This window comes from Dipodomys spectabilis, unplaced genomic scaffold (genome assembly GCF_019054845.1).
Source record: "Dipodomys spectabilis isolate Male_0828 unplaced genomic scaffold, ASM1905484v1 ptg000312l, whole genome shotgun sequence".
Taxonomy (NCBI): domain Eukaryota; kingdom Metazoa; phylum Chordata; class Mammalia; order Rodentia; family Heteromyidae; genus Dipodomys; species Dipodomys spectabilis.
In genome coordinates, this window is record NW_024870989.1 from 6,688,289 (window position 1) to 6,713,399 (window position 25,111).

At 38.6% G+C, this 25,111-nt stretch overlaps 1 pseudogene; it reads left to right on the plus strand.

Annotated features, from left to right (window-relative positions):
- Positions 1-24,679: 24,679 nt before the first annotated feature.
- Positions 24,680-24,779, plus strand: LOC122127818 (annotated as a pseudogene).
- Positions 24,780-25,111: the final 332 nt, after the last annotated feature.

Here is a 25,111-nt window from a genome sequence, read left to right on the forward strand (position 1 = left end):
CGCGTGTGCACACACACACACACAGACTAGGAGTGATGCTGTTACACAAAATGGTAAGGTACCGGGCTTCTTCACTGAGATCATGGTCAGCAAGTTAGCTCCGTGTCCCCAAAAGATAGCCACCCTGGGCCCAACTAGGAGAGGGCAAAAGTTTCAAAACCTGATGAGATTCACCAGCCCTAGAAGACAGGAAGCTTTGTGATGTCAGATATGTGCTTGGATTTCCCAAGCTTGCGAAAAACTAGGAGAGGCATCATAGGCCCAACATCGCCCTCAATGAAACATTTCATAAGCTTCAGTGCCCTAGTTGTCTGCCAGAAGGACTTTTGAATTATATTGAGAACTGTATCTGAACACTGGTATATAGTCTCACAAAGGCAGGATAAGTGCACAGAACTTGGCCTGTCATGGGAGATGGCACAAATGAAAGCTTCCTGTCAAAACAGAGCACTGGGGAGAGAGATAGTTGCGAGTACATAGTGACCTTTCTCTCCTGACCTTTGGAGCCCGCCTGCACTCCTCCTCACTATCTGACCCAGATGGAGTTGTTTGTTACACAGCAGTACAGGAATGAGGCCTTTTTCTGCCTGTCCAGGAAATGAGAGAGATTTCGTCCACAAGGCCTGGGATACAGAGAAATCCACAGGTTATACTGGGACCAGTGAAAGGAGCCCTGGAACATGCAGTGTCATGAAAGCAGTCTCTGTTATGAAATCATTTTATTGAATACAAATTTCCTAGCTTGGTGCCATTCATCATAGCTACTCTGGAGCTTCACCTATAGGAATACGTCCATACATACACAAAGATATGGAGGTACAGGCTCTTTGATGGGACAGTTCCTGGGGTTGAACTATGAGTCTAGGCATTGTCCCTGAGCTCCTTTTGCTCAAGGATAGTGCATTAACCTTGAATCACAGCCCCACTTTGATTTTTTCTGTGATCTCTTAGAAATAACAGTGTCATGTACTTTCCTATGCTGGCTGGATTCAAACTAAGATTCTCTACATCTCAGCCTCCTAAGGAGCTGGGATTACAGTCAGCAGCCACTGGTACCTTCTTTCTTCTTCATTTTTTAATCTGGACAATCTGACTTCTTAACAGGGTCATTCCAATGTCTTGAATTTATAAGTTAACTACCCAATGATCTTTATGGCTGTTTTCACTGAGAAGGATTTTCTTGCCTCATCTTCCCCTCTGGTCACAGGTTTGAAGCCAAAAGTGAGAAACGAGTGTCACAGGAATTGGGAGAAAATATCCACAGGACATGCCAGTTCTGTCACTTAGCATTGAGCTGCAGTGAATTTACTGTCTCAGGATGAGAGGACTGAAAGCTGCAATGATTCTCATGTCTGCATTGTTCCTTTTGCACATAAAATGATCTAATAATTATGTGTTGTGTGTCTCCAACCTTAAGTATCTAGAACACACTAGAAGCATTTTCATGTATCTCTTTTCCTCTAGTGCCTCTCAAGATTTACAATGAGGTTTTGTGTGGAGCACTCCTCTGTGTATCCTTGAGAAAAGCTGCTTGAATCCTCTTCGGGAAATCGCCATTCAAAGTCAGCCTGAGCAGGAAGTCTGTGAGACTCTTATCTCCAATAAACCACCAGAAAACTGGAAGTGGAGCAGTGGTCCAGAGGAAAGAGCTCCAGTTTTGAGAGAGAAAGCCAAGCAGGAAACACAGGCTAGAACAGGCATGAAAGCCTGGGAGGTGCTTATGTCCAATTAATGACCAGATGGCTGGAAGTGGAGCTGTGATGGCGGTAACACCTCAGCCTTGGGAAAAACAGCCAAGGAACGCATCGGGCCCTGAGTTTAAGCCCTGGGATGAAAACAAAAAAATTTTCAAAAAGAGAAGGCCAAGTTTTTTTATCAACACCCTACCTACTTATGTGTGTATATTACCTCCCTGAGTGCAAACAGACTGTATACATTGCTTCTTCTTTTATTTACTTGTTCATTTTTTCAAATATGCTCCTAGTGCATACTGCACCATTTTCTTCATTTCAGACCCATGGCTTTTCTCTTCCAGGTTTCCAGTCCTGTGTCATTATATGATGAACACTGCAGCTCTCAGCAGCCTTTATTTACATTAATTATTAGGCCAATGCAGGACCAGTCACAAATCAGGCAGGGGAAAAGAAGATCAGGTTTTGTAGAAGTAACCAGTATTCAGAAAATTAAACTAGGGGACTTAAAATGGTAGCATACTTATGTAAAAACTACCATTAAGGAAAAGATGAAGGGGCTGGGAATGTGGATTAGTGAGAAAGTGCTTGCCTAGCATGCACGAAGCCCTGGATACGATTCCTCGGTATCACATACAAAGAAAAAGCCAGAATTAGTGCTGTGGCTTAAGTAGTAGAGTTCTACAGACAGTGCCCAGACCTTGAGTTCAATCCAAAAACTGGCAAAGAGATACCTAAGTAGGTAGGTAGGTAGATTAGATAGATAGATAGATAGATAGATAGATAGATAGATAGATAGATAGATAGATAGATAGATAGATAGATAGATAGATAGATAGATAGATAGATAGATAGATAGATAGATAGATAGATAGATAGATAGATAGATAGATAGATAGATAGATAGATAGATAGATAGATAGATAGATAGATAGATAGATTAGATAGATAGAAAGTTGATAGATAAATCTGGTCTTGGATGTCAGGAGGAAGGAAGGGAACACTTCCCATTCATGAGGCCTTCTGCAGTGTGCTAGGTCACCAGCATCACCTTCACACAATGACAGAGCAGGAAGACTGTCTCTTTCCCACTTCTAAGGTAGCCAAAGGCCCCAGAGCCACGAGGGCAGAGCTAGGTTCTAACTCAGGGGCTTGGAGACAGAAGAGAAACAGCCCTGCCTCTAGTTGGTCTGGGGATTTGCATTAATTAAGTGGAGAATGAAGGAAGGAGAATGGACTGGCAGAGGTAGAAGGGCTTCAAATCTGACAAATGGAGAGTCAAAAACCCACTCCCTAAGACCAGAGAGCAGGGTTTTTCTACTCTGTTCCTCCCCTCTCCCTCACTAAACTGGCTCTCTATTGGTAACCTAAAGATAGCCTGAGGCTCCCTTCACCTGAAGGAGGAAGGTTAATTAGTCATTATTTGAAGAGGCTGATAAAAGCCTGACCCTGGTGTAACTCTAACAAATATTTCAGGTTTCCCTTCATTGCTGGTTGTTCCTGGAATGAATGAAGTGGTTTGGCAGCTCACTTGCCTGTTGAGTGTGTACATTCTGCCTCTTAATCCTGCAGGGCTATGTCTCGGCACCTAGCCTGGCTTTTGCAACTGTTTTCTTTCCTTCAAATACAGTGTTACACTGGATTTCATCCTGCTAACAGGGCTAGGGCTTGGATTCTGAGAACTTCATTTGAACCCCGGATGGGTCGTTGATGTTTCTTGCCTTCTTCTATAGCTCAGGAACTCTAAGAACATTTAGAGTGCAAGTAAATTCTCATCACCAAGGGAAACACAAGATGCTCTTGTACATCTGACCTTTCAGAAGTGGAAGTCAGAGTGTCAAAGACTTCCCTGCCCTGATTGGCTTCACCCTGTGTTCCTGAGACCTTAGCCTCCGCAGCTAGGTTGATGGGCGTGAGCTACTGGAGCTCTGGTAGGTTCAGAACTGTAATGACATTGACAATAGAAGTCAAATGCTTATTGCAAAGTGTTTGGGGAGCATATTATGCCTTTCAACAATGGACCGTTCAGAACCCTGTAGGACACAAGGTTACAATGCTAGAGTCTGAGAGGCTGGGTATATGGATCTGCTACACTTGAACCTGGAGCTCTAACTGCAATTCTGGTGTACATCAGTGTTCATTTTCCAGAGAATGTTCTCCTCATTAATAAATAGGACAAGTACTTTGATTAACCCTCACTTTTTTTTCCAGGTGTATGTCTCGAACTCAAGCCTGGGCACTGTCCCTGATCCCTTCAGCTCAAGGCTAACACTCTACCATTTTAGCCACAGCGCCACATAAGGTCTTTTGGTGGTTCACTGGAGATGAGTCTAACAGGCTTTCCTTGCCTAGGTTGTCTTTGAACTCTGGTCTTCCGCTCTCAGTCTACTGAGAACCTAGGGTTCCAGCTGTGAGCCACTGTCATCTGGCCTATTGTTTTTGACACTTCTGGGGCTTTATCTTAGGGCCTGGGTACTGTCCCTGAGCTTCTTTTTCTCAAGTCTAGCCACTTGAGCCATTCCACAGCTTCTGGCTTTTTCTGATTATGTGGCAATGAGGATTCAAACCCTGTCATTCATGCATGTTGAGCAAGCTCTTTACCACTAAGCCACATTTCTACCCCACCCTTCCAATTTTATCCCTCACCTGCCTATCCTCAAGAAAAGGTTTCTGAATATAAACGTTCTAAAGAGATCCCAATGGGAAGATGTCCAAAGATAAGACAAAGCTCATACTTGGGGCAGACTATAAACATGTGAAGACTGTGACAAATGCTTCCATTTAATTATGTACTGTGTTTCAACACTTAATAAAATATTAATGAAAAATGAGTCAATATCCTAAATTATTGTGTTTAATTTTAAAATATATGTGCAAAATGTAAAAAAATTATGTGTTTAATAATACTAAATACAATAATCAATAAATGAATCAAAGAAAAATAAAATACAAAATCAATAATAAAAATCATAATGTGAAATTAACATACATATGTAAGTATATATATTACATATGTATAGAAATATTTTTTCTCTTGCAGGACCTTCATTCAGGACATGGGGATTCTAGCCTGAATTTCTTTTCCTCAAGGACAGTGAGCTCTGCCTGCAACCATGCTGCAAAAGAGTTACCTGGATGGTGAGCTCAAATCCTAGCAATGGCAGAAATACTGGCCCCAGTTCCAAGACAGTGACTTAGTTTTTACTAATGGAAGCAGTTATGTTTTTTCAGTTCCATACTGAACATTTTAAAAAAGCAGTGTAGAATTTTGTACCGCTATTCAGACGTATTTCCCTGAGTGCTTCTCTGAGAATTACATTGTTTCTCTTCTTTTGTTTTGTTTTTTTTTTTATTTTAAAAATGTTGTACAGATTGGTTACAGTTACAGGAGCAAGTTAATGAGTACATTTTCTATTGAGCATTGTTGACTCCTCCTTTGTTTTGCCCTTACTATCCTTTCCCTCCCATCTCCACAACTACCTCCTCCTGCCGAGGTCAGTGACTTAGTTTTCCATTTTTTGTTGGCACAGGCTTTGAACTCATGTAGTGGCAACTCTTCCCTCACATTGCTAAAGATTTACCAAGATCCTAATTTTAAATCCCAGGCTAGGAAAGAAAACTTGCAGAAATTCCAAACCAGGGAGTTTTATTTTTTTAAATTTAGTTAAATGATTAATTAATTAATTAATCAATTAATTAATTTTTGGCCAAACATAGGGCTTGATGTCATGTCATGGAAACTCTGCCTCAGCTTGGATCTCCCTAGGCTGGGGTGCAGTCTCCAGACACTTAGCCGATCCTGATATCCTAGGTCTAGAGGGATTTTAGGAAGAAAAAAAAGCTGGAAAGCACAAAAAGTGGTGAGGTGCAGAGTGCTGGGGTTTTAAAATTTTTTTCTTTGCATGTTGACCATCCTAGGTCTGAATGATATGGCTGCAGTAGACTTGACCTGTCATTGCTGAGGGCTGGTGGGATATCAGTGAAACCATAGGCCAACCTGTCAACATGGCCCTGGATTCAAATCCCAGTCCTGACACCAAGGGCAGGAGATCACAAGAGACTCATTCCTATTCATAGGAATACTGATTAAAAGTGCAGTTCATGCACCAGTCTAGTGAAAAATTGGATGCAATAATAGTAGAATGCTGATTGATCTTAATTAATACTTTATTAATCATGAAAAGAATAATATTCCTTCAATGGAGGTATAATAAAGATCTAAGATTTAGTAGGAAAGTTGTAGGTGTCATTTAATCATAGATAGACAGTCCTGGCACTCTTTACCAATATATATTTATTTATATACCACCATCTGCCTATCCATGTATCACTGTTTTGGCCAAACCTGGGGGTCGATCTGGGAACCACCTGACAGCCTCATTGGCTAGAGGCTGCCATGCTCAAACTCACTCATTCTTGAATTGAGCCTGCTAGGCACTGAATTCAGATCCTAGCACTGTCAGGCTTGATGAAGAACACATCTAAAATCTAGATGCTTTGTGATAGGATGTAAACAATGTAATAAATGGTATATGTATCATCAGAGTCAATAAAATAAATGGTAAATAAATGAATAAAACAAGAAATAAAATAAATAACCACAGCAAACACAATCTGGACTGAACATCTGTACGGAATTACAAATCCTAACTTTAAAATGTATGTAAGATGAAGTTTTCCAGGTCTGAGGCTTGAATTCAGCACCCCCACTACAAGGAGGGAATGGCGGGAGACCCTGAGATACTTGTTTCTGAACCTAGGAGGAGTCATGGAAAGCGATCGATCTCATCCCTGAATGAGTACTTCCTGCATGATGGGAGTAGGAAATGATAGGCAAGACTCATGGAGTATTGATTATTTGTAAAGAAGAGTTGATGAAGCATGATAATTATCATCACAGTCATGAAAAGGAGGCATCCAGAAAGATCCAAGAAATGGTAGTCACACAGAATGAATTCCATTACAGGTCACCATCTCTCCTACTCTACACAAATATGTACTTATTTGCATACTACCTTCAGCTTATGAATGGATGACTATTATGCAACCCAGTTTCCCCCCGCCAGGGGGACCTCAATCTCAGGTCCTGGGAATGGCCTAGGTCCTTCGTGGCTCACAGGCTGTTGTGCTCATGTGGACCCATTCGCCAATTGGGCCTGCTAGGTCCGGAGTTCAGATCCCATCCCTGCCAAAAGATTCATCTAGATGTCCAAAGCCAATCTTTGCACCTGTTTTTCTTTTCTGTGCAAGTCTTGGGTCTCAACTAGGATTGAGAATAAATGGGCCACCCTGTGGCAATGGGAATAAGTTGTTATCCATGTCAGTCCAGGTATACTTGTCATCATATACTCAAGAAAATACACAATATATCCATGAATAGCATACAAAATAAAGAGAATAACTACACTCAATGCACGATGAAGTCCACACACGGATGTGAATATACATCCATTGTTTCAATGATGCATTGAGGACTATTGAGGCCTCCCTGGGGCTCGATCTCAGTTCCAGGGAATGACCCAGCTCCTTAGTGGGTCACAGTCTGGTGTGATCACGTGAACCCATTGGGCAGTTGGACCTCCTAGGCTCTGAGTTCGATTCCCAGCACTGCCAAAATTTCACCCTGATGTGAAAGGCCAGTTGTTGCATCTGTTTTTCTAGGCTGTGAAAGTTCTGTGTCTCAGCTAGGATGGAGAATGTATAGGCAAGTCTATACTCATGGGAATAGTTTGTCATCCAGTTCACCAGAGTTATGTCTGTCATCCTATACTCAAGAAAATACATAATACATCAATGAATAAGACACAAAATAAAGAGAATGACTACACCAAACACAAGATGCCACCCACCAATGTTTAGAAATATAGATCCTCTGTTTAATTATGAATTTATGGCTGTATTGGCACCCACCAGGGCTGGAACTCAGGTCCTGGGAATGGCCTAGCTCCTTAGTGGCTCACAGGCTGGTGTTGTCAACATGTCCCTTTCACTCATTGGGCCTGCTGGCCCTTGAGTTCAAATCCCAGCACTGCCAAAATATTCAACCTGATGTGAGAATCCAATTGATCCACCTTTTTTCCTGTCCTGCGAAAGTCCTGGTTCTCAGCGCAGATGGAGAATGCTATATAGGCACCTCTATAGCCATGGAAATAGGTTTTCATCCATGTCAGCACAGTTATATCTGTCACCATACTCAATAAAATACACAATATATCCATGAATAAGACACAAATTAAAAAGAATAACTACAATGAACTCAAGATGCATACCACTCCTGTAGGTAAAGAGAGATCTTATGTTTAGAAAAGGTGGGCTTATTATTTTGTCCAGTGCTGAGCCTTCAAATCAGGCCCTGGACCAGGCCTGACATTCTAGTCTTCAAGGATGGTGAGCTTCAATTCTCCCACAGTGAAACAGAGCTACCCAGACCTGAGTTCAAATCCCCGCACTGACAAAAGATTCATTCTGATGTCAGAAGCCAGTTGTTACACACGTTTTCCTCTCCTGTGAAAGAAGAGGATGGCGAATGCATAGGCAACCCTACAACCATGGCAACAGGTTGTCGTCCATGTCAGCACAGTTATACCTGTCACCATAGTTAGTAAAATAAACAATACCTCCATGAATTAGAGACAAAATAAGGAGAAGTGCACCAAACACAAGATGCTGTCCACACATGTATGTCAATATTGATCCTATGTTTAAATTATGAATGTATGAAATTATGAACTTATAGTGGACCACCCTGGAGATCAATATCAGATCCTGGGAATAACCTAGCTCTTTGGTTGCTCACAGGTTGGTGTGTTCACCTTGATTTATTGGCCAATTGGTCCTTCTAGGCCCTGAGTTCAGATCCCAGCAATATTAACAAGTGGATCGTCAAGTAAGAAGCCGAGGGTGAAACTTGTTTTCCTTTTCTCTGAGAATTCTAGGTGTCAAGCATGATGGATTACATTTCTACAAACCTAGTGCTCTGTGATAGGATGTCATCAATGTAATAAACGAAATGGGTTTCATATAGTAATATCAATGGTAAATAAATGAATAAAACAAAAAATACAAGGAACAACCACACCAAACATGTATGGACTGAACATCTATAGGTAAGTATAAATCCTATCTTTACAATGTATATAAATAGTATGTTTTCCAGGGATGGGGCTTGAATTCAGGACTAGTGAACAGGCTTGATTTTCTTATCCTCAAGTACGGTGATCTTCCCCTTCATCCACATTGCTGCAGATTTACCCAGATCCTTAGTTCAAATCCAACACCTGGCAGAATAAATAGCGGGAATTGCAAGCCAGGGAGCTAATTTTATAAAACTTTTTCTCAGCACTGGGCTTGAACTCAGGTCGTGGTAACTCTGCCTCAGCTTCGATCACCCTAGGCTGGGGTGCAGCCACGGGACTCACAGCTGATCCTGGGATCCTCGACCCCCAGGCCTTTCAGGGAAAACAATGTACAGAAAAACTGTGGCCTTTTTAGGTTTTCTTCCTTTGCAAGTGACCCTCCTGAGTCTGAATTACACTGTTGCAAAAAGTGCTTCACCTTGCATTGCTGAAGGCTGGCAGACTATTGGGGAAGCCATAGGCTCACATGGCAATATAGGCCCTGTCCAACCAATGGCAGGAGATACTAAGAAATAGGTTTCAAACCATAGGAATAACAATGGAATGTTGTCAATGTCACAGAATGAGTTGTTCGTGAATAGTGCTCCATAAAATTAGGCAGCATGATTTCAGGAAGCTGATTGATTTTATTTAATATTTATGAAGCATTAAAATATTATTATTACTTACAGGAACACAAAGATTTCACGACACTGATTTCTTTTAAGAAAGAAAACATTTACATTACTTACATGGACACATAATAAATACCCAAGAATTGGTAGGAATGTAGTCTATATAACTAAATAATGTATAGACATCTCTGACACTCTATAAAGATATATATTTATTAGCTTACTGCCATCTGCATGTCAATCTGTTCTTATTTTGTTAACTCCTGGGCTCAATCTCAGGTCCTGGGAACGGTCTGTCAGCTCAATTTGCCCCAGGAGGACATGCTGACACATAATTTCATTATGTGTCCATTTTATGAATGTGATTGTTTAAATGCTTAATAAAGTATTAACTTAAATTGATTAGTGTCCTATAATATAATTGTGTATAATTTTATCATAGAATCATTCAAGAAATACCCATTCAATCATGACATACACAATATTCCATTGGGTATCATATAGATAGAAACAAGTTTCTTAGGATCTCCTGCCATTTGGAGGTGGAAGGATCAGGATTCAAACTGTGAGCTCCAGCTCCCACCACATCAACCCGAGAATAGGGTACTCACCAGTCTGTCCAAGAACATCAAAAAGACCAATAATTAGGCAGGCACCAGTGGCTCTCAGCAGTCCTCCTTGATACTTACAAGGCTGTGAAAGGAGGATCATGGTCAAAGTCACCCAAGCTAAGAAAGTCCTTGAGACCCCTTTCCAACTTCATTGCCAACATATCAAGTGTGGAGGGCCAGCCTTAAGCAAAAGCAGCTCACAGACTGTGTCCAAATCTTTAGTTCAAGCTCCAGGATTGGCAACAAACAGACATACACAACAAACTGTGCAGCCATCCAGCTAAAGCAGGTTAACCTCTTGTCCCCAACTGCATTGGACAGAGTTCACTGGGAAAAAGGCTAGGGTAGCCGCTGTCATCTTGTTCTGCCCATACTGCCTGCATCACAGGATTCCGGCCACACCCCCATTCTTTCATGTTCCTTTCTGACCAATGGGATACAAGAATGGTGGCCACGCCCACATTCCATGCTGCTGGGTAGCACCAGGATTCCCTCTGTTTGTTTACAACACTACCAGAAGTTGAGGAAGGTAGAGGTGGTTGAGTGATCAGCAAGAGACTGGAGTATAGTAGGAAATTGATGCTCCCACCAGTGCCCCAGCTCCCTCCCCCCTTCTTGCGGTGCTGGGTTTCAAACCTCAGGCAATGGCACACTACCATCAGGCATAAGGCCCCACCCAGGTCCCTGACTCTGGTCCTCTGCTCTGGGCCCATATGTCCACAATGCCACCTCCATCGCTGCTCTTCCCACCTGGAACGGCTGCCAACATCTTCTCCAAGCAGCAGAGGTGAGTGGCTGCCCCAACACCACCCCTGCCCCTGGTCAGACACTCCACTGGGGGCACCATGACCCCCTGCTTGTTTCCTCTCCCTGCCTCTGAGGAGCCAACTTTCTGTCTTGGGCATTTCTGAGAAAGAGACTCAATAGAGACTCAGGCTGTGCTGGATCAGGGTCCTCCTATCTGTGACAGGTATGCTCCACCAAGCATGGTCCTCTGTAGTTGGGATGGTAGACGTGTAGCGCCATGCTCAGTTATTAGTTTAGATAGATTATCCCAAACTTTTAGTCCATGCCAGCAGATTCTTGACCACAGGTGAAGTTCTGGATAGTGCCGAAACCATCGGACCTCAGTCTCCTCACAGGACAGTGAGGAAACAAGGGATTTATACAGAGGGATCTGTGGAGCATGGCTAGGCACAGAGGGAGCATCCTTCAGATAAGGTTCTCGGCAATTCTGTGAGCATATGACAGGAAGATACCCAGAAAGGGCTCATGGGATCTGTTATTAATTGTGCAACAGGTGTGGGATTATGAAACAAAACATGGCTCTCATCATTACCCTATCCCCATGAGGAAGGGGATCCTTCACTCTGTTAAGTTTTGCAGCTGAAGAAACAGATGCACGGAGAAGCTGGGTGACCTGCTTATGACCTCAAGGTCACAGGAAGCTCAGCCTGACTTCTCTACCATGCTCCCTGGGACAATGGGTGCTATTCAGTCCACTTCATGTGGTGGGAATCCACTTCTTGTCAGTTGTGGGTCTTGAACTCTAGGCCTGGACGCTGTTCCCGAGCTCTTCAGCTCAAGGCTAGTGCTCTACCACTTGAGCACACTTCCGGTTTTCTGGTGGTTGTATGAAGATAAGAGTCTCACAGACGTTCCTGCCCAGACTGGCTATGAACCCTGATCCTCATATCTCAGCCTGTTGTGTAGCTAGGATTAGAGTTCTGAGCCACCAGCACCCAACTTAAGCACAATGCTGATTTTCTTTCTTCGTCTTTCTCATAGTAACTGGCTGAATATTTTCTGAATGAGGTGGCCCAGTGTCCTTATGTGGCTAGAACCCAAGGTAGCCTTCTCATTCAGGAGGTGGGCTGTGGGTCAGGAGCAGTCTAGCTCAGACTGTTGAAACAGTTCCATGACGTAAGCCCCTCTGTGCCCTGTCTACACCATGACGGTTATTCATTTTCCATCCAACCTTCCTGGACTTATTGTATTGTATTGTTTCTTACATCATTTTCTATCACCTGGCCAAAATTATGATAAAGTTATGGAATGAAAATGTAATGCCATCTTAAGAAAGTCACTTAGGGCTCTGTGAATGTGGCTTAATGGCACGGTGATTGCCTAGCATGCATGAAACCCTGGGTTCAATACCCCAGTACCACATAAACAAAAAAAAAAAAACACGGGAGGTGGTGCTGTGCCTCAAGTGGTAGAATGCTAGCCTTGAGCAAAAAAAGAAAGACAGAAAGACAGAAAGAAAGACAGAGGAAAGAAGGAAAGTAAGAAAGAAAGAAAGAAAGAAAGAAAGAAAGAAAGAAAGAAAGAAAGAAAGAAAGAAAGAAAGAAAGAAAGAAAGAAAGAAAGGAAGAAAGAAAGAGAGAAAGGAAGAAAGGAAGGAAAAAAGGATGGAAGGAAGAAAGGAAGGAAGGAAGGAAGGAAGGAAGGGAGGGAGGAAGGAAGGAAGGGAGGGAGGAAGGGAGGGAGGGAGGGAGGGAGGAAGGGAGGAAGGGAGGAAGGGAGAAAGGAAGGAAAGAAGGAAGAAAGAAAGAAAGAAAGCCCTGGTTTTCCCTTATTCGCAATAACTAGTGTATGTCTGAGTCAAGCAGAAAAGATCAGATAAGTTGCTGTTAGGGAAATGAACACTACGATATATATTTAAATGTTTTTTTCTTTCATGTGATTGTTTCTAACACATTAATAAAATTATTTCTTTGTTGTTTTGTATGTCCCTCACCCAGAGTATAATCCTTGCTTTCACTGTACTTGATAATGGTATAATTTGTGGAGGGGAAGGGAAAAAAATCATCATTTAAATAGGGATACAGGTGGACCCATTGCAACAATGAGATATGCAAGTCGTTATGTCTAAAACAAACTTTACAACTTTGGTGGGGGTTGGGAAGGAGGATTGGGTCTGGGGGCAGGTGGAGGATGGGAGAGGGTGGGAAGGGGAACCAAAGGAGGAGGATACAATGCTTGATAAGAAATGTACTCATCTTGCCCATGTAATTGTAACCCTTCTGTACAGAAGGTTCACAATATAAAAAGAAAAAAATCAGTAAATGCAAAATAAAGAATCCATACTTTGAATATATAATTGCTCCTTACAAACTGACACCTGACAATAGTCCCTAATTCATGTATTTTACTTATAATAATGTGTTAAAAAAAAGTTTTGGTTATTAGGTCACAGCAATTAATGCCAGGAATGTGCTTAGATGTCAGGTGAAGATTAATTCTGGAAATTCAAAGATTCCAGGATTTTGTGTGGTCACTGCTAAGAGAAGGGTAATCTAAGTGACATTTAGAAACCTTTTTGGTCAGTGACCGCAACAAAAAGGCAGAGGCTAATTAATAGTTGTGACACAAGAGAAAAAATAACTCCAGAGGGAAGGAATGAATGATAGTAACTAAGGTATACCAGAAATTGTTCTACAAAAAAATTTTGGTTATTGAAGAACTAGTTTTCAACTAGGCTTATTCCTCATTGCCTTTAGCATTGTAAATCTCTTAGGCTAGTTCTTAATCTCTGTGTGATAAATATATCTCTCTCTATGCTGTTCTTTCTTACTCGATATGCTTTGCTTTCTAAAAATCTGTCTTTCTATATTTCTCTATGAACATTTCCTGATACTAAATACACCTATACAGGTGGTAGAGGATGCTAATGGAGGGGTACCATAGCTAATGAGGCATTAATGTAACAGAATGGAAAAGGAGGACATATTTATTGCTACCTCAAATTTTCTGAAAAACTGCAATGGCATCATTGGGTTCAAATTTCCATTGTTTGTCTACATAGTGTCATTCAGTGCACATAAATGCAAATATGAGCCAGGTGCTGGTGGTTCACCCCTGTTAAACTAGCTACTCAGGATGTTGAGACCAGAGGATTGTGGTTGAAAGCCAGCCTGGTCAGGTAAGCACATGAGACCCTTATCTTCAATTAAACACCAGAAACCCGGAAGTGGTGCTGTAGCAAAAGTAGTAGAGCACTCAACTTGACCTGAAAAGCTGAGGGACAGCGCCCAGGATCAGAGTTCAAGCCCCACGACTAACAAATAATGTGAAATATGACTTTGTTTCCCCCAAAGGAACGACAAGATTAATAATCTTCCCAAGCAGAAAAATAAATTCCAAAATGATTCAATAAACCTACTTTTTCTAAGTTATTTACTTTATGGCTTCTTTGCTGGCCATATTCTCTACTTTTAAAAATTGTCAAATATTAGCTTTACAAACTTCATCAAATATTAGATGTTTCAAAAGAGAAGTCTATTCAGTTGATGTCACTTAGCTTTCTTACTATCTTAGTTCAAAGCTAACCCAGGCAGGATAGTCTGTCACACTCATTTCTAATGAACCACCAAAAAAGAACAAGTAGAGTTTTGGCTCAAGCAGTTGAGTACTAGCTTTGGGGGCAGATGGGCAGGAAAGAAAACTGTTCAGGGACAGGGTCCAGCATCTGGGTTCAAGCTCCAGAACCAGCACAAACTAAACAAACAAGCAAACAAAAAAAACCCAGATATTTCTTTGGGACCCTCCTTAAAGGAGTACTCATTTGACAAGAGGCTCCTTTTGGTGATCATACTCACTGGATCCTGCTTTTTTGGAATCCTTATTGCTCTGGAGAACTCAGGACCAGACTAAACAAATTGATAATTGACTCCTACAAATAGAGATTCATCTCAGGGGTGAAATATCCATCCATAAGGCACTTTAAAACCTCGATGTCTTTGTTTCTTTGCAGTAGAACACTTTTAAAACAACGTTATTTCCTTTTGTTCTATGATGGCTTTCAAATAGCACATTATTTCTTTTTGTAATACTCTCAACTATAACTTTACAGAAAAGTTTTATATGAGTAAAGAACATACTCAAAAAAGTCCAGGACAGAGTTTCCTTCAAGCCTGGGGATTCTTTTCTTGTACAGTAGAAAGGAAAGCACAAGTTAACTTGAACTTTGTCATTCCTCAATGTTCCGTTCCTCTCCTGGGATCAGTTTCCATATCCAGTTACCATTACTTCAAGTAATAATCGATGGCGCTGCTTGAGGTATAATGAATGTTTTCTGGCTTCACTGAAATAACACAAGGATACCTTTGGAACTGAGGTAACATGTGTTTCAGAGAAAACAGTAAAGAGAAAATAAGAAATTTATATTGCTTATAAGTATATTATCCATGAATATATTGAGTTCAAACTTTGTAAGGTCTCTGTAAATTAAAGTGAATTTTAAATGGGAAGAAGGTTTTCAGATCATTCTTTTTGTGAGTGTATGTACAACACATTATTTTCCAGGTGTATATGAGTTAACATTAAGGGAAACTATAGCAATAAGAGGAGAAAGAGAAGTTCTGTGTTAAAATATATGGGTTCAATACACTATAGAAGACTCTACAAATAAGACAACATTGAAACAATAAAGCCAAGTCCAGTATGCAGATTTATGGGAGTGATATAGAGAAAGCATTACTCCTAGGTGGAACACGAAGTATGAGGCCACTCCCTTCCTAAATCACGCTTGCTAATCACACAACTCTGTAGAAAGTAGAATGGAAGTATAATTTTGGTTCCAATGAAAGTCAGATATAAGAGCATGGACTTAACTGGAAAAAAAAATCCATCTTGAGAGAACAGGGCTTATACTAGTAATGAACTGCTGGCTAAGATGATATTTCTTTTTCTTTGCTTATATATTTATTGTTGTTGGTGGTGGTCTTTGCACTTGAAATCTGGGCCTGGGCACTGTTCCTCTGCTATTCAGCTCAAGGCTAATGCTCTACCATTTGATCCACAGTGCCACTTCCAGTTTTCTTGTAGTTAATTGCAGAAAAGTGTCTCCGAAACTTTCCTACCCGGGCTGGCTTTGAACCCCAATCCTCAGATCTCACCACCACTCAGCTTACTATCAAATTTCTAACAGTGTACACTCAGGATATGTAATGGGTATATTCATCTATCTTTATATGAATTCTTGAGTTAAAAAACTGGGCTAGAGCATAGACTTACACTCACAAAAATGATTATAGCTTAAAAGTTGATACTCCTAGAGAAATAAAACCTAAGAATGTAAAGGAGTCTGGGAAGTTCCGTTTGCATCCAGCTAGGGAAGAACAGTCTTTGCAACAGTACCTATAATTGAGGAGCCAAAAGCTGGATTGGAAGAATGGCTCAGGTGATGGAATACCAGTCATGAGCAAGATTGATGAATAAGAGCTTGAGGCTTTTTCATACAAACATGCACACACACACTGAGGCACTTATATGTGCACACACAAATACACAAATGAAACGACTCTCATAAGATGTAGAAAAGTTAGAAAACAATAGAAAATATGTCCTGAGTAAGACTAGAATCATGTGATAATTTTTAATATAAGAAAGGCCTCAAATTACTTTTTTCAAAAATGTTTGAGAATATTACATAGGTAGGGAAGAGAGATAGTAAGAGAATCAAGTAATCATTATTAAAGTTATTGGATCCATTGAGGAATGAATCAGAGGCCCCGCAGGTGCATGTGAAAATGTTCATATCCTGTGTCAAATGTTAGAAAATGTTTGAAAATAGTACAGGAACAGTCTGCGCAGTGTAGGGGGTAATATCACTGGAGAAATTCAGAATTGCTAATTTGTAACTAGATTAAATAAAACAAGAAACTATGGCAGGGCAATGTGATATAAGCCTAGAATTCTAGCACTCAGACTAAAACAGATTAGAGAGTAGAATTACATAGTGATACCTTCCCTGGACCAGGTAGTATAATTTTGTCTTAATAAAACAAACCAAACAAGAAAGGAATACACAGTTGGAAGGTTGGGCTAATTTTGTCATTTTTGAGAAGTCAAGTTACCTATTGAAATGCAACTCATATATAATCCTCACTTGTGTTTTAAATTCTCTCTCCATTACAGAACATTCTTAGATGCAAAATGACTCATGAATACCTTCCAAAATTTGAGAAAGTAAGTAATCATCATTCTGTTGGATTCCAAAGAAATAATGAAGGATTACAAAAGCTTAAGCCTGAGAAATAGCAAAGTTTGTCTAATGTAGGACTTTGTAAATGTTGCTAAATTAGAATTGAGATTTAAAATAAATATTTTGGTTTTGTTTGTAATTTCATATTCTATTGGATACTACAAAATTCTTTTCTTTTTTGTCAGTCGTGTGGCCTGAACTCTGGAGCTGCACACTGTCCTTGAGCTATTCAGCTCAAGGCTAGTGCTCTACCACTTGAGCCACAACACCACTTGCGGGTTTTTTCGCTTATATGGTGCCAAGGAATCGAACCCAGGGCCTCATGCATGTAAAGCAAGCACCCTACCACTAAGCCACATTCCCAGCCCCAAAATTATTTTGAAGTAGAGGGTTTAATTGACAAATTCACAAATGATTCTTGCAGTTTACTTGCCTAGAATATTCTTTCAAGAGAGATAAAATTAGAAATTAGTTAATAGATAATTCCAACAATTCATGTATAAAATGATAATGTGAATAATGTAGACAGAGTTGCCAAGAAATGGATGATATTAATTTATAAATTTAGAAAAAGCAATTTTTTGAGGCTTTGGTATAACATAGTATGAGGAGAATAATTGTGTGACATCTTCTTTCTTCTACCTATGTAACATAGGAAGCAATTTCCTTAATTATGTGCCTCTGTATACAATGAGAAAAAATGCTAGGTTTGGGGTTTGTTTTCATTTTTTTTTTGTATCATTGGTTTGTCCTAGTGCTTGAACTCTGATCCTGAACACTGTCTCTGAGCCTGTTTATGCTCAAGGCTTGTGACCTACCACTTCAATCTCAGTGCCACTTCTGTCTGGCTTTTGCTGAGAAGTTTATTGGAGATAAGCATCTAAGGAACCTTCCTGCCTGGGTGGGCTTTGAACTGTAACATTGCACTCTTAGCATCCTGAATATCTTTGATAGTTAAAAAAGTATAAATATGAATAATATTTACAAATGTTCTGATCTCAAGAATACAAGTGGGGGAAAATGATGCAACCCAGTTTATTGTGGTGTTCTTTCCAGAACATAGAAAGCATCACATTAGCAGAGGTGTAGTATTTTTTCACAATAGAGATAAGCTATTCGTGATGTAAATTAAGGGAACTTTGAGGTGCACCCTATACCTTGGAAACTGTTGGGCTAGGATGACTTTATTTCATAAATCTTCTGGTTAATGGTCACAGAAATAATAGCTTACTCTGATCAAGAATTGCTTACTCTTGAAGAATTAATTATTACAGATGCTTCATAGTTTTATCCTTTACCAGAATGTGGCTATTTTTCTGTTTACTTCTCAATCTGTAGCAACCCATTGGAATATGAATCTATTGCAGAATTACATAACATGCAAACAGGTACAGTTTTGAAGCTCTCAGGTAGGAATGTTCAGAATTTGAAAATGAGTAGTTATTAGTCATAGGAATTTTGAAGAACACATATATTCTGCCCTTTTAACAACTTATTTACTTTTAAAAGTTATGGGTTTCAATAGAATGAAACTTTTCTGTTTTAGTATGAGAAAGTTTAAATTTATTCTTTTTTCAAAGTATTGACAAGTATATTGTGAAAATATTGTCTAGGTAGATAACATTCAAGTTGATGGCCCTTTGATTAAAAAGGGGTAATTAATTCATATTTAATGCCAAATAGTATTGATTTTTAAAAGTTACTAAAAATAATAATATTTACTATACCAATACAGTGAAATTTTATTTCGTGTAGCTTATTTATTTAATTTAATTTTCTTGTCAAAGTTATGTAAAGTGGAGTTACAGAAATTGTAAGGTAGTGAATACATAATGTTTCAAACTTGTTATCCCCTTTCTCATTTTTCTCACAGTTTTCCTTCACCACAATACCCCTCACAAGTTGTAATGTACATTTCCATCATATTGTCTTGTGAGCATTGCTATTGTATTGGTTTGCCCTTTGTCCTGTTTCTCGCCATTTTGTTGTTCCTATTCCCTTCCTTAATTAAGGTAAATGTATACCAATACACAGGGTATCAAAATCAAATACAGCAGGGAATAAACCATAGGGAAAAATGCCAAAAGAAAATAGAAATCACATAGTACATTAAAAACAACAACCGCAAATAAAAATCTCTGTTTCCATATCTTGGATTACATTTTGCTTAGCATCAGCATATATGGTCATATATATAGCATAACAAAGCCCCTGGAAAATAATAGTTGCATGGACACGATATTATGAAAACTACATGTTAACTGTTTTTGATGGTAAAGGTTGAATTAGGATTCTGTTAAAGGAATTTCAAAAGAGTTTTAAAGTTATGACAGGTAAATTTTAATTGTTCAAAATTTTTAACAAGTTAGCCTATTAAAATTTTTTTAATTGTCTGGGAGAAAAAGCTTTCATGCAAAGAAATCCATGGAGACTTAGCTGAGAGGGAGCAATGTGGGTGAAGATGGCTCTTTTTCACACGAAACAAACAAACCTCACAAACCTTGCTGTAAATCCTGTAGGTTACCTTGAGAATTGTCTTTACCCAAGAAATAAACTTTTACTGTGTGAAACAAGGTTGTAGTGGAATTTAAATGCAAACTTCTTTAAAAATAGACATCAAAATTATGATTTGACCTTTACTAACCAAACAGTAATTCTCTGAAAAAGATAATTGGGGTCAAACTATTTAGGGAGAAAGTTCCCTCCACAATGAAAGAAGGTATTGGGTTTACACTTTTCTGTTTATAATACATTCTACAATGTCTTTGCACATAAAGCACTGAAACACAGAAAAAAATCTGATTGAATACTTCAAACCAATGATTTCACATTTCTAAGTGGCTCAAAAATATAATATCATTATTAACATGAGACAGTGAAGACTTCTCTTATTACACAAGCCAAAAAGTTTTCGGATCAGAAAAGAAGAGCAAATGGAAATAGTAAGAAAACAGTGTTCTTAGAAGCCCTAGCTAAGCGTATTGGCTTCAGCAGTGGAGGGAGGCCAAAACTTTTTAAAATAGATTGTCTTAATATTTTTGCTACCTAAAGTGGTTTTACAGAGCCTATTTGGCTCACTTCAATGCACACTAGATCGAATGAAGATATAAAAATAAATTCCACATCCAAATAAAACAGTTTTAAAAGAGAAACCATGAAGACGTAGCAGTGGGGGAGGCCTTATTGTCCTTCCACTTCACTAGACTTTAAGCCAAGAAGCTGTGATTAATTGGAAATCAGGTAAGAGCTAAGAGGAGGACATAGAAATAGGACATAGAAGTATTGTCCTTTGTAACAGACACTGTCATCCAAGGTATGGGTGATTTAACTCTATTCTTCTCCACACATCTCGTTTGTTTGTTTTTTGGGTTTTTTGTTGGGGGGGGGTCTGGTCATGGGGCCTGAACTCTGGGCCTGGGCGCTGCCCCTCAGCTCTTCAGCTCAAGGTTAGCACTCTACCACTTGAGCCACAGCGCCACTTCCGGCTTTTTTTCTTATGTGGTGCTGAGGAATCGAACCCAGGGCCTCGAGCATGCAAGGCAAGTACTTTACCACTGAACCAACTTCCCAGCCCCTCCATACATCTTGTTAAGCAAATGCAAGACCAACAGAAAAATAATCTATTGAAGTAATTTTGCAAAGAATAACTTCACTGTTCCTGATATGGTATCTAACAAGAGCCTTAAGTGAGAAGATAAAAGTGGACTCTTCTTCGGTTTCCTCTCAGCATCTTGTTAGCAAACTATATCTTTAAGGTTAGAAGTAATTGAACCAAAAAGTGGTGGAGTACTTATTTTTGTGGGCACTTTAGACACAAGAAGACTTTCAAGGTAAAAGAACAAAAAAGTATAGCTAAATATTTGTGATCACAGCTTCTTGGACTGGTTTTGTGGAGACAACGTTTTACATGAGAGTTTGTCCTCATTATCATAGATGTTGGGTTTTCGTGGCAACCAAATACAAGAGGGAAGTTTAATGGACTCGCTTGGACAAGTAAACAGCATAATAGAAAAAATGGCAAATACTATTTAGTGAATTACATTGACCGATTACTTTGCCAGAACAAAGAAGGAAAGATATAATTCAAAATCACTTGACTGAAAAGTATGAAAAAGAGTAGTAAAGAGCGATGAGAGAAAACATAGAGGACTGTTTTCTCTCCAATGGAGTAATGGGTTTTGTTCTTGTTTCTTCCATTCTATATTCACCAGCTATCAAGTGTATCTCAGGACTGGAATATCCAGTTCAGACAAAGAGATCTCCCATTAGAAAATATTTTCTGCAGATGTAGGTGATTTATAACGTTAGACAATCTATTTAAGTCTGTTCAAAATTCTCCCCTACCCCAAACTGCCCTCTTTGAACAGTTGGTTTGCTTTTCCCATACTGCTTTTGATTAACTATTTAAAATTTTGAGAGGTCATATTCATACTCTCTAGAGATTGCCGTTTGGTTGTGATTTTTGTGTGTTTGGTATTTGTTGTGTTTTTAACTGAATTTCAAAAGGTTGTGGTAGTGTGTTACAATTAAATATGTCCTTGTAATTGTCCAGTGCTCCTGGATCAGAGTCACTCCTTCTATCATTCTCAACCAAACTCTTCTCCAAGATTTATTTCAGATTTATCACTTCCTTTATCACATGTGTACATTGAGTATTCTAGTTGTACTTGCCATTTTTTCATTTTTCATTCATTCTATGTTTTTACTAATATTCTTCTCTAGTTTCAACTTCTTGATAGTCATTCTTTTAAACTGTCTGTTCATACTTTGACAGGTTTATGTACATTCCATGGCATTTCAATCCTGCATATACTTGAACTGATAACAGCTTATATTTCCATAATTAATTCATCTGCAATAACAATTTGCAAGACTGGAGACGTGAAGCACCTAGACATGATTTTATTCTTATCCATTTGGAAGATTAATCTCTAGTCAACAAGAAAGTTTAAAAATGGCTTAGAATGTTTTCCTAAATAGCAGTTTTTATAAATGGCTTCGTACAATGGTTTGTGATTATTTTATTTTACATGGGATAATATTTTCTACTACCTATAACTTTTGGGAAAAGAAGAAAACTAAAATTTATTACTGTGGAGGAATATGATAGAAATAGAAGACAGATTTTATGTTTGTCACATTTCTAATGAGTACCCATATTCAAAACTTGAAGTCATCTTTATTAAGGAAAACATCAATCAACATGATAAGGCAAATATCCGTGATCTTTTAAAATGTACCTTATTATTTGATGAAACTTACTTTATTAGCTAATGTTTAGGCTTGAAATATGGGAGGCTGATCTATGTAACACATTTCTGGAAGGCATCTACTGAACAACACAAATGGAGGGGGCTACTATTTCTATAATTTAAGGAATGGTTGAACCTGTTTGGTATAAGTGCTGGATAATAATTCAACTCTATTGTAACTTGTTCCTTCCACTTGATAAACTTGTAATGTCACTAAGTATCATCTACTCGTCAAATGTTATTTTGGAGAATGTGTCTTTAAAAAGTTTATTTGAGGGGCTGGGAAGGTGGCTCAGTGGTAAAGCACTTACTTGCGTGCATGAGGTCCTGTGTTCAATTCCCCAGCATCACATGACCAAAAAAAAATCTGGAAGTTGTGCTGTGACTCAAGTGGTAGAGTCCTAGCCTTAAGCTGAAGAGCTGAGGGACAGCGCCCAAGCCCAGAGATCAGGCCCCACACCCGGACCCCCTAAAAAATTATTTGAAAAGGAATATATTTTCAGGAGATTAAATATAGGTTACCACTGATTTGAGAATGACAACCTTTTTATACTACATAACCAAGTTTTACTGAAGTACCAGTGTTTTGAAGCACTAAGGATCTTCTCAATTAATGTTTTTCTGAATGATATTTGACTTCTAATTCAAGTTTTCCGAGCGTTGGTAGACAAATTATGGATCTATCCTTCCAGGAACTATTTTTTGCCCTACTTATACTAGACTGAAATCTTTCATTAATCATTAGGAGAGGGGTATTAAAAATATTCTTGTGACATTTGTGATCATGTTCACTCATATGGGCTAGTCATCTGTAAATTGAAAGTGTGAATTACAGTAGTTTCTCTCAGATTTTGTGATCTCATCTTTCATTTTTAAGTTGCCTTGCATTTCACAATTGCCTACTGCTAAACCCTGTGTAATTGGGGCACTAAATTATTATAGGAAATGAGAAGTTAAGATGAGTCTTCAATTACTTTCTGTTGGCATGTTGCATGGGCCTAGGTGGGAAGACTTGCCCTTGTTATCTGATGATGCAGATAACTGGGACCTGGGATCCTAGGATGCGTGCGAACTGTAGAATAATAATACCTTTTGGACATCATATCAGCAAAATTTGGGTATGATCAGAAATATTTAGAAAACCATTCTGGGCCAATGAGTTAAAACAATATACAGAGCAGCAGAGTAAAATCCCTTGCAGATTAGAGGAAAACAACATTGTTTTTTACCATGTGAATTCAGTAGACTAAGAACACTTAGAAGGTATCACAAGTTTATACCGAAGACATTGCATTGATACTTCTTATATTCTAATATATATTCTAAACCTAATTATTTATATTCCAATCTATTTATTGTAATAAATATCAATTTATTTGTCAAATTATTGATTAATTCTAGTAAGTTTCATTGTGTGAAACATAAAATTAGCACATATAAATATAAAATATATAACTATATGTAATATAAAGAAATGTTTTTCATTGTTCTGTTGTGGTTAGGGTATCAAAGGCAACTCTGTTTTACAGTATTATTCCATTATCTCTACCCCAGAGTTTGGTAGAGTTAGACCTAAAGCTTTACCATTTGTAGATTTACAGCCTAGAGGCAAGAGGAAACACTGTGATTAAAACATTACCAATTTAAGGCCTAATATCAAGGAGAAAAATATGGACTTCTCCTGGAGCTATGGAAATATTTGGTGATAGAAATTCAGTAGTGTAAGTTCCTGCCTGGTTGGATGGTCAGGACATTAGGTAATCATGCATAAGAACAATTTTTTTCCACCTTCTTGGCTTTAGCTACTTTTGAAATGTTAGGTATAATAAACAATTATATTATGATAAAATACTTTCTAGTCAGAACTGTTTATTTCTCTATGATCCCTTGCAACTAAGATTAGTTTTTTTCCAGTAAGATAATCTTTGCTGTCAGGGTAAGATATTCTGTTTGGTCTGTTACTACATGGAAGAAGGGTAAAGGGTCAGTAGACACTTGTGCCAGTAAGACCTCATTTGGGAAATTTTAAGCTGCAAAAGTTTAGAAGTAGCACTTCAGCAAGGCTTACTTTGAATCCATTAGCTCCACAAAGCTAACTCAGTTGATAAATAAGTACTTGAAAAGCCATCTCTTTGAACCTAGCCATAATGGCTTCAAAGTATGATCAAATTTAAAATGAAAATGACTTAAAATAGTCATTGGCAAAAAAATGCAAGTTTGAGCAATCTACCAAACAATATGTTTTTCCACTATACACAGAATTTCAGAGAAATAAGATCAATAACATTGTTAGTAACAATAAGGTTTCCTTGCTACAAATAGGCAACCAAGGATATATGCCTGTATAAAGATTGCATCATTAACAACTTAAATTTACAGGATACTACATGCTCCAGCAGCACGTATACATAAATTACAACAATATAGAGATTAACATGCCACTTGTACAAGGATGATATGAAAATATGCGAATTATTCCATATTTTTCATTCTTCAGTTGCTAGAAATGAAAAACAGTTATTAAAAAGTTGATTACAAAAATACAAGTGTAACAACATATGTGATTCATATAATTAAAAGTTAGTTTGACATCAGTGTATTAAATCTTCAATTTAGAAAGGTCTTTACATAGCATAACCTTTACAAAACTTTTGAAATTAGATAACAGTTTAATTTTATCCCAAAGAAATAAAATACTATAAGGACCTAGGAGAAAAAAGAATCTTAAACTGTTTTTATATGGAATGCAATCTGTAAGGACACATTTATTAATGAATTTATATAATATATAATAATGTAGTATTCAAAGCATTATATCT